At 36.1% G+C, this 11,097-nt stretch overlaps 1 long non-coding RNA gene across 1 annotated transcript in view; it reads left to right on the top strand.

The window, feature by feature from the left end:
• The window catches only part of LOC148132105 (uncharacterized), a 152,633-nt gene extending 142,861 nt beyond the window's left edge, over positions 1–9,772 (top strand). The window contains exons 3-4 of the long non-coding RNA XR_015747589.1: positions 8,041–8,089; positions 9,607–9,772. This is a non-coding gene — a long non-coding RNA (uncharacterized LOC148132105). The remainder of the gene's footprint in view (positions 1–8,040; positions 8,090–9,606) is intronic.
• The last annotated feature ends 1,325 nt before the right edge of the window (positions 9,773–11,097 follow it).

The raw sequence follows: 11,097 nt of genomic DNA on the forward strand, positions 1-11,097 counted from the left end.
TTTTTTTTGCCCCATGCCTACCATTATTCCTGTTGTTTCAATAACCATGAAACATACTCTTCTAATTGCAAAATTCACAGCAGGTAAACTGCTTTTTCATCCATGCTGAACATTGCAGTTTATAAATGTATATCCCTCTGTTTCTTCCCTAGAAAAGCTGGCATTTGCTGAATTTGTAATTAGTTGCCAATGATATCTAGAACACAACAGTCTTTATTAAACTCCAAAGCCCTTCGGGGTCATGTATTGTCTCTCCAATACATTTCTGGTTGTGCCTTCCAGCTGGAAAATACCAGCTGGATAAGTTCTAATAATACAGGGAACTTTGAACTGGACCTAAAACACTGAGCTTTTTTGATATAAAAACTTTTATGTAGAAAATTATTTGTTTTCTCAGGATTATATGGTTATTTAATATAACAATGAATGCTGAAGGATGTTGAAGACACAAGTCTTTTCTACAAAGAAACAGAAAAAAGCTCATGAAAGTTAGCACGACTCTCAGCAAAACAATAAAACTGTTACAACAGCCATATATGTATGTTTGAGAAAGAGAAAGACACACATGTTGGTTGTTTTGTCTTTGACTTAAGTATGAATGCAGAATTCTAAATGTCTGTAGTGCTTGATTTTTTTCTTAGAGAATGTGAGTCAAATATCTTGTAATAGCTATCATAAAACTCTTATTTCAGTCACTTGTCTCTTGTCATTATTAAATCTTACACAAGGCTAATGGATTTTGTTCTACAGTGGTGCTCAGCTGCTTTAAAATTTGGTACTCAGAGCATTTCCCCATCTTGTATAATGAACATTTTCTAAATCCAATTTCTTTGTGTCTTATAAAATTCTCTCTCTCTCTCTCTCTCTCTCTCTCCTCCCTCCCTCCCTCCCTCCCTCCCACTTTATGTGTGTGTGTGTGTGTGTGTGTGTGTGTGTGTGTGTGTATTTATCATCTACTGAAATTTTGGATTTTGAAAACACAGACCATGACAAAGAAGCATGCTTGTATTTGAAGATGAAAAACTTTAACTGAATCCAAGTTTGTTGCCAGTGTGAGGCTTCAATGTTTATAACGTGTCTGAAATTAGAATTTCATCTAATTTTAATGTTTTCATCCAATTTAAATGTTGTAAGCCATACTGTGGCTTTGAGAAGAATGTTAGGGCATTTTGTTGAATTTAAAGTCCTTCTGCTGACAGATCAAGTGGTCCCTCCTGATTTTAAAAAAAGTCTTAATGATTTTAAAAATAAAAGATTAGTTGTCATACTAAAACAGAAACCAAAATAATGTTGATGCTAAGAATAGAATAGAATATAATTCTGTTAGTATATATGCTCATATTAATGCTTGCTCACTATATACATAAACACTTGGCCACTATAATTATTGTAAATATTATTTTCACTGAGCTTATAAATTACTATATTTTGTGCTCTCTCCCTCTCCCTCTCTCTCCCACTCTCCTCTATCTCCCCCCTCCCTTCAATGCACCAAAAACTATATCTATCTGCTACTTTCTTCCTCTGGATACAATTGTCTTCCTCCTACTGCTCTGTATCTGTTGAATATTATAAATATCTAAATATAAATATCTAAATAAATATCTAAATATCTGTTGAATATTTTTATTCTAAAATAAAACTCTTATTTCAGTCACTTGTCTCTTGTCATTATTAAATCTTACACAAGGCTAATGGATTTTGTTCTACAGTGGTGCTTAGCTGCTTTAAAATTAGGTACTCAGAGCATTTTGATGCAAACATTTTGTCCCAGTACTCAAGTTTGTTTGGTACTTGAATTTGTTGGTGCTGGCTGCCTTGTAATTTGCTGCATTATTCCTGGGAAATGGGAAATGAGTTTATTTGGTATTCATCATTTTTTGTACTCATTGTGCCTCCTGGAACCAATTAACAATAAGTATTGAGGTACTGCTGTATTTGTTGCCCTTTAACCCTAAGGTAGTATCCACAATTAAAACTAATCCACAACTTTCAGTTACAGAAAGCCTGAACTTTGTTTTTAAAGTCTCACAACAGATAATATATTACAATATATCACATAGCTGAACAATGAAATCCCAAGGATTTCCAGGAAGTGAATTTGCTTTAAATGTTGCACTGGTACTTTTACCAGGAAAAAGAAATTAATGACAGGGTAACTTTCTTCTTGGAAGACAGTTTTGTAAGATCTTTTCTAAGAGACATTAAAAGTCTTCTCCATCCTCCAAGGATAACATGAATTATTGAATTAGCTTCCCCCCCCTGGTATTAGAAGAGAATTACTGTTGATAGGAAAAGAAAGAGAAGGGCCTTGTGGCACTTAAAAGTCAGAGCAGTATTATAGCTGAAGGTCTGAAGGACTAGAGTCATCAAAAGTGAGTTACTCTTTAATCTATACAGCTCCTTTTTTCTCAGCTTCTGCGCCTCTTGACATTATTATTAATTCCAATGTAGGGTTTGTTTTGTTCTTAATTTTCACTTGTATTACTGATTAGCAAATGGAATTGCATCCATTTGGGTATTTAGATACCATTTCTGGCTACAAATAATCATCCCCAAATATCTGAAGGGCATCAAATTAGGGAATAAAAGAAAACATAAAGCCCTTCAGCACAAGTTCAAAGTAACACAGCCTCAAAGAAGTTACCGGAAAGAAGTTACTGGAAACTACCGAGGGCAGAAACTGGTTGGAAAATCAGTTAGCAGATACGCAAGTTGGTAAAACACCTGTTCTTTGTCTTCTCTGTTATTTTCAAAGCCCATTTCTCTGGCACTTTGTAGCAATACATGAAAGGTTTTAACTTAAAATGATGCTGTAGCCTTAAGCAAGCGTGTATGTTTTATGATATAAATGGAGACTGTAGTCTTAAATGGCAGAAGTGACTCTGCTGTTATAAAACTCTCACTATGGCATAATGGAATGCATATAGTGCATTTAGTTGATATTGATACATATATTTTATCCTGTGTCTCAGACCCTAATGTAGCAATGTTAGTAACTGCTACTGATGTTACTGAAACATAGCAAGGCTCTTTCAGGCTTCAGTTCACTGCTGTTTACTAGGATAATAATTCTTACAGCAGTGATTGAAAAACAAGACATTTAAAGCATGGAACAGCTTTTTAAGGTGTATTTTCCCACTAGCAACTTCTGAAGACATCCATTGCTGAACCAAAATTACAGTAATAAGGACAGGCTTCACAGTCACTCTATGGCTATGAAGACAGTAAATATCACTAATGGGGAAAGGAGCAAGCTCACCAAACATTCCCATTCCCCCCACTCTGCTTGCCTATGACAATCTTTATTGTCTAAGCCAGAAAACATATATGACAGCTCACATCATTATAGCCCTTCAGTTGAATTATCTTTTCAGTTGGCATTAGCCAGTTAATGCAGCCACTTCTAAGGAGTTGGGTAGTAAATGACATTTGTTGGCTGTTATGCTTGCTGTAACCTTCTGAGATTATTTATTTATCCAATTTCTATAGCCAACTATCTCAGACAGTTTCTCTAACAGGCTTGATTTGGGGTCCAGCCTTTCACAGTGTCTGCCTCTCATGCCTGGATCCCACGAGAAGAAGGGATGTGATCTATGAATGAAGATCGAGAGTTCTACCCCAGCCAGACCTAAGCAGCAAAACCTTGGAGGACTTTTCACAAGCCTCCAAAGTGACAAGGCAACCTGCAGTGTGCTAGAAATTTACTGTTGGCAAAAGCTGAAAAAATAATTTGAGGCATACAGGTAGTCCTCAGTTTGTTTAGTGACCGTTTTGAGGTTACAATGGCATTTAAAAAAGCAACAAGACCAGAGGTGGTATTCAGCAGGTTCTGAACACTTCTGGAGAACCGGTAGCAGAAATTTTGAGTAGTTCAGAGAACTGAAAAATACCACCTCTGATTGCGCCCGCCCCCATCTATTCTCTGCCTCCCGAGTCCCAGCTGATTGGCTGGGTCTTCTTTTGTTGCCCTGCACAAGAGAACGGAGCTGGAAAGTAGATTAGTGAGGTGGGGAGAGAATGGGGATATTGCAGTAACCTTCCCCCAGAAGTGGGGAGAGAATGGAGACTTTACAGTATCCTTCCCCGGACACACCCACCAAGCCATGTCCACAGAACCGGTAGTAATTTTTTTTGAATCCCACCACTGAACAAGACCATTTTTCACACTTATGACCACTGTTGCATCCTCATGTTCACATGCTTTACATTTGGATGCTTGACAACTATTTCATATTTATGACGGTTGCCGTGTCCCAGGGTCATGTGGTGTAGGGTTTCCTGCCTAAGCAGAAGGTTGGACTAGAAGACTTCCAAGGTCCCTTTCAACTCTGTTATTCTATTCTACACGATCCCCTTTTGCAACCTTCTAACAAGCGATGCCAGATTCATTTAACAACCAGGTTACTAACTTAACTACAGCAATTCACTTAACAACTGTGAAAAGAAAACTTGTAAAATGGGGCTAAATTCACTTAACAAATTTCTCATTTAGCAACATATATTTTGGGCTCAACTGTGGTCGTTAAGTCAGGACTACCTGTATAGCCTGCTTTCTGTCATAGATTTCTGTTTTTCCTTTTAAGAAATTGCAACTAAGATCGGAATAATTTGATGGGACATCGTAATCAGACATTTAGTACCACAAGAGTGCTTTGTGCTTTTCTGAGCCTATTTAAATTTGGAAGCAAAACTAAATTTACTATACAGGGGTCAGGTGCACCACAAGTGTAAGGAGTGCCCATTTAATAATAATCACCAGCTATATTGAATTCCTAGCCAAGAAGTTTTTATTGACATTTTGTTCCTATTACTTTAAAAGGGGCATACTACAATAAGTGGCAAATTCCAACATCTGTCAAGAACAAAATTAGCAAATAGAGCAGAAGGACCAAATCAAAAGCAGACAATGTATAATAAAAGGTATTGGCACCATGTAATTTTATATCCACAGTGGCTCTTTACTACTATATTTTAAGGGGGGAAAATTCTTTAGTATTTTTATCTAAAGGGATCTATCATTACAGAGTTAAACAAATGATTTTGTATGAAATGTGGCTTAAAGTATTTAGGTTCTAGAGTGGACCAGATTTAGACATATAGGCCTTTGAATGAGTATTTCATTACTGCATATGCCTGAAGTGCTCAGCTTTTAAAATTCAGCAAATGTTTAAAATTACAGTATTGATTCATTCTCCCTTCAATCACATTATTTTACAGGGCTTTCTCAAAGCTTTCCTTGCCTACAAAGCTATGTTTTCCACATAGCAGAAGGGAAATTGTTTTTCCAGCAGTGTTGACGTGGGAGGAATTGTAGACCTGTAGACAGGTTGTGTATACATTTCAGCTAAATACACTCTATATAAAATGTGTACCAAATGCATTGTACCAGCAGGACGGATGATTACAAGATCAGTAAATTCTCACATTACAAGTTTAATTTGGTGCCAAAGCTTATATGAATCTGAGCATGAGCCTCTTGATTGGTTTTACACACACACACACACACACACACACACACACACACACACTCTTCAAGTCTACCAACATATTCAGTCTGTTTCATGGTGGATATGGCCAATTATAAAATGTTAGGAAGAGGATTCATTCAGCAGTTTGTATGACATATCTGGCTTAAAAAGAAACCTGGAAAAGAGCCAGGTTATGTTTAATAAATTCACCAAAGAAAGAATTTTTTTTTATATCTCGAGAAGAACTAGACATAGTAGACCACTACATATACCTTGGCTAATGGATCTCAATGGAAGGTGATAAGATAAAGAAAATTGAACAGCATGTTAAATGTGGTTGGCAGGCATTTGGCAAGCTAAGTACCGTGTTTCTCATATAATAAGGCCGGGTCTTATTTTTTTTTGAGTCCCGAAAAAATGGCTAGGCCATCTTTTCAGGGGTGACTTAATTTCCCCCCCCCCCCTTGCATCTTCGGGCAGGCGGGTGGCGATGGCTTGAATGTTGACCTCGGCGTTGGTGGGGCACTTCATATTGGGGTCAACGCAGGCAGCACCATATCCGGGTGTGCAACAAAAGTACTTCCTAACGGCAAGCCCCCCCACCATTCCCCCCATTTCGCATGTTTTAATATAGGCCTTAATTTGGGGGGAGGGGCTTAATTTCATTTCATGCCTATAAAACATGCTGGGACTTCCTATTGGGGGAGGCCATATTGTTGGAGAAACAGGGTACAATTTTCAAGAACAACCTCCCCCTATGCCTGACGAAAAAAGTTTTCAATTAGTGTGTGCTACCTGCTCTAACATATGCCAGTGAAACATGGACACTAACCTCACTATCGATACAAAAAATTATGGAAAGATACATGCTCGGTATTTCAAGACAAGATAAAAAGACTTGCACTTGGATTAGAGAACAAATGACAGTGTACAATATCAAGAGAGTAAAAGAATTGAAATGGAAATGGGCTGCGTCATATAGCAAGAAAAACTGATGGCAGGTCAACTAACGTAGTCATAGAATGGATCCCACTTGATACAAAGCATCCACAAAAGAAACCTAAAACAAGATAGATCAACAAGCATTGTGGATCCAATTGGCAAAAGAAAGCTCAGGATGTTATTGGTGGGAAACATATGGAAGAGGCCTTCATCTTGCAGTGGATAGACAATGGCTAAAATGATGATAATGATGAAGACGACACATCATCTACTGCATAGACTTTCTTTCTGAAACTTTTGGAGATATTATTCTGCAGTTTGTCATCATCCACTGTTTGATTTCTGACCTTACTGGTCTTTCCTCTAAGAAGTCCAGCAAACTGGAATTTCGAGTTTGCAAATATTTTTCTTTATCCCACCTTTCCTATATTTGACAAAGTGCTGGAAGACCTTTTTATTTTCTAGTCTTTTGCAAGGTCTATTTTCTGTGTAGTCCTTGCATCCCCTTTTTCCTTTCACGTTTAAAATTGGATTTAATGTGTTTTATTGAATTATGTAAAACCGCTAGACTGCCAAAGCCATTTTATTATATTACACATATCCTGCTATGCACCTATAGGTCATAGTGGTTGGGTGATGCATAAATTCTTGTAATCTTTGACTGTATATGTTTCAGCCTTCTGAAAAAAAAAACATTAAGGGAGTAACACTAAATTGCAAGCTTAATTATAGCACTTAGACTTATATACCACTTCACAGTGCTTTATAGCCTTCTCTAAGTGGTTTACAGAGTCAGCATATTGCCCCCAACAATCTGGGTCCTCATTTTACTGACCTCAGAATGGTGGAAGGCTGAGTCAACCTTGACCTAGTGAGACTCAAATTGCCCAACTGCTGGCAATTGGCAGTCAGCAGAATTAGTCTGCAATACTTCATTCTAACCACTGCACCACCACAGCTCTTAGTAGTCAATGAATCACTGAAAGATGTTGAAAGACCATTTTTAATATAAACACAATGACATATGAGTTACATATTGGGTTTGTGATAGAAGTTAATAGAATGAATCATAATCTGTGGCAGTGAATTCCAGAAATTAATTTGCATTATTTTGAAGAAATGCTTCTTTTCATCTGACTTGGGATGGTTGCATTTGTCAGTGATGAAAAGCCAATTGCATGACTTACCACTCTAGCTGAGTTCATAGCTTTTATTAAACTACAATTTCATTTCTTTAGTATTGACTTAACATGTTTTGTTAAACCTGCCATTATGGGTTGAAAACCATAATTTATGGATTAGCATTTGCTTTATTGGGACAATTGTGGCTTGTATGACAAATAATTATTTTTTTAAAAAAGATTTACCATAGTGTGTGAATCTATGCTTCATTGCATTGGCTGTTGTTTACTCTACCTGATACAGCATGCATGGGGTTGTCGTGTTCATAGATTCCTATTTAAACTAGTAATGCCATTGTGAATGGGATTGACAAATAATTTATTCATTTTTTTGTTATTTTACTGAAAGCAACCTTAAACCGTAGAAATTAATTTTAATAGCTTTAGCAACTTTGAATCTGTCTATCCTTGGGCTAAACTGACAAAGGCATTTTTATATTCTAAAGTAGGAAAAGCAGAATCCACTATTGTAACCAAAGGAATTATGTTGTACAGGTGAGTCTATGTTATTGCTGCTTTGCTATATGAGTTTTCCACCTTTCATACCTTTAATATTGCAGATCCTTATGTTTGCAGTTTCCCTTCTCATATCTAATATAAAGAGACTTTAGATTACAGTTCACACAATTTCTTACCTGCTCCTCCCTTCCAACATGTAAATATTGAGATCTGTGAAGAGTGCACTCACCATAAATGGGGGTCACATCACTATTTATTCTCTTATTTTTGCTTCTTCCCAACCCAACCTCATGTGTTTATTCCCAGGGTAAATCAACAGAATAGGTGTTAAGCCTGGATTCCCCAACGGGTGTTAAGGAAAACAAACTAAACAGAACGTGCAGCTAAATCAGATAGGAAGACAGGTAAATGTGTGAGATAAGTTTTCTAATTAACACGCAGTAAAAATACAGATACGCTTGTGCTATCAAAAATAAAGTTTATTCCATTTAAGAATGATAGCTTAGTCAAATAAACGGTCCATTAGTCATATATCAATTTCAGTCAAGTCTTGTCGGGGATACTCTATTTGCAAAATCCGTGTTGAGTAGCCAATGTCAGTTCACTTACAATAAATCAGTCCAATCTTTATCTTCTCTCCGTTGAGAAAATAAACACTCCTTTATCTCTCCCCGTTCCAGCAAGAACGCAGTCATCAATCCATTCAGTAATTAGGGATCAGTAAGCCAGAGAGAGAGAGCTGCAATTGCCTCGCTTCTTATATTGTGCTTTTACAATCACACCCTTAATTACATTCTTGCAGTTAAAGTTACACACACTTTAACTAACAAACCATGATACCATATTTATTATTTTTACCCAAAACAGTTAGGGTAAACAATGTTATCCCTAACAATAGGAATCAGGCAAATAAAATATTTGTGCATATGTGGGATCAATCATTCTTGAAGGGAAAAATTTACATATGCTTGTATAGAATGTAATTATCCATGGTATTTAGAAGTGTCCAAATGGAGGTATGAAAAAAAAAAAGCATTATAAATAGGGTGAGGCTTCAATCACCTAGCCTTAGCCATTGTTATTACTTCTTTGGCCTTGCTTTCTCGCGACCCTTGAAGAGATCCCTTAGGGCTTTCTTATTATGATCAGAAATCCTGCTTTTCCAGAACTCAATCAATACAGGAAAGAAGGAATTCTAGAATTAAAGTCTTGTATATTTTGAAATATTTTTGAAGATGTCTGGGGCAAAATAGAAAATCTTACAGAATTACATTTGGCTCATCTACATATAAACTAGTGCATTAGCAGAATGGACTTAGATTAAGATAAGGTCAATTCTGATTATCTTACTTCCCTAAATGCACGCACCCTGGATATATCATGGGAGAAGAAGATTATCTATCTCCAATTTATGGAGACTGTACAGTTCCATCACTTGTATATATCTGTCAGTGGGGCAGTACATAACAATAATAACCTTTTTTAATTAAAGTTGTATAATCTTTTTTTTTTCTTTTTCAAAAAATAATATTAACTATTGTTTTCTTTTTTAGATTTTGAACAAGAAAAATGGTGGCACATTTTCTGAGACCAACTGATGCTGCTGTCTGCAACTAATAAAGAGCATCTTTTTCTGCAAGAGCAGTTTTTTTATTGTTTGTTAAAAGTATCCATACGTGGGCAAGAATCCAACCATTTGATAAACAGTATTGTTACATCCCTACCCATACAGATCAAAACACAAGGCTGCTGGAAAAGGTTTCTGTTTGTCTCTCATTAACCTTTCTCACTTTTGAAGAAAAATGAAAACAAAGAGCCAAAATGCAGCTCATGATTAAACAAGGAAGCAAGAAAACTCTAGAAGGGTTTTTTTGTTTTTTTTTTGAAATAGGGAAAAATAACTTGGAAGGTAACAATCTTCCTCCAGGTAAGATGGAAACATGTACTGGAAAGAATAGAATAGGTGCAAGTTAACATCTTCATTCTACTAATGATTCTGGTCACAAAAATCTGTTTATGCAACACATATAAATAGAACAACTTTAATAACACAGGCATTTCTGTCCTTTTTTCACTTCTATAGTATGTTGTTAGCTACTCATCAGAAGATCTTTGGGAATTTTATGCTAGAGATTTTCTTATTTTGTTTTAATTTTGCAAGACTTGGAACCACACTTTTTAATCACTACTAAGGAATCTGTAATTTTATTTAACTTGCTTGAAACAGTGAATAAAAGCAATGTATAGTTCCAGAGCAATATTGAATAAGGCATGGGAGTGACAGTTATTTTTGAAAGCAATTTTAAAATAAAAACATTTAATAATACCTTTGCTCTCAGCTGACTTTTTGTTTTTTCTTAATCCTTTTCCCACTTACGTTTATAAACAAATAAAAGTGAATAGCTAGTTGGTGCTGTGGGAACTTTTAGGGTTGTTCATTTATGGCCAATCCAAATTAACATAATTCATGAGTCTTTAAAAAAACATTTTCCTGTTGATGGATTTTTGATACATGTCCTTGTTTTGAAATATATGAATAAAATGGAAATTAGCTTAATCCCTCTGGTGATTTTTCTATTCTTTAATGCAAAAGATGTAGATAAGGAAAGTTTGTTTAGATGGACTGTTTTCAAATGGAAATTCGAGAGGGCTGCATTCAGAAGAGGTTCCATTTAAGTAGAAGAAATTAATCCTGTTTCTGTTGCCTGACTTTCTAGCTGTTTTCTGCTCTTTGCAAAATACAATATGCAATATATATATTTCTCCATCACTCTTTTTCCCACTGCTTTTCCATCTGAAAAACCCTCACAGAGGATATATGGGATTTAATGAGGGCTGGGAACTGACAGTGAAAGACAAGGTATGTACATATCATCCTTGTCAACCATGTAACTAGTCAGTACATGAACCCTGGATAACATCCATGTGAATTTATTGAAATATTCTTCTCCTCTGGAAATACAAGCAAACAAAGGCCATTACTTTTCCATCAGACTGAATCAGAACTGTTTTAAAAATGCAGAAGATGTGCTTGGGACATCATT

The sequence above is a fragment of the Notechis scutatus genome, chromosome 2 (genome assembly GCF_049901735.1).
Source record: "Notechis scutatus isolate UNSWTSFEM ecotype Mainland chromosome 2, rNotScu1.2, whole genome shotgun sequence".
Classification (NCBI taxonomy): domain Eukaryota; kingdom Metazoa; phylum Chordata; class Lepidosauria; order Squamata; family Elapidae; genus Notechis; species Notechis scutatus.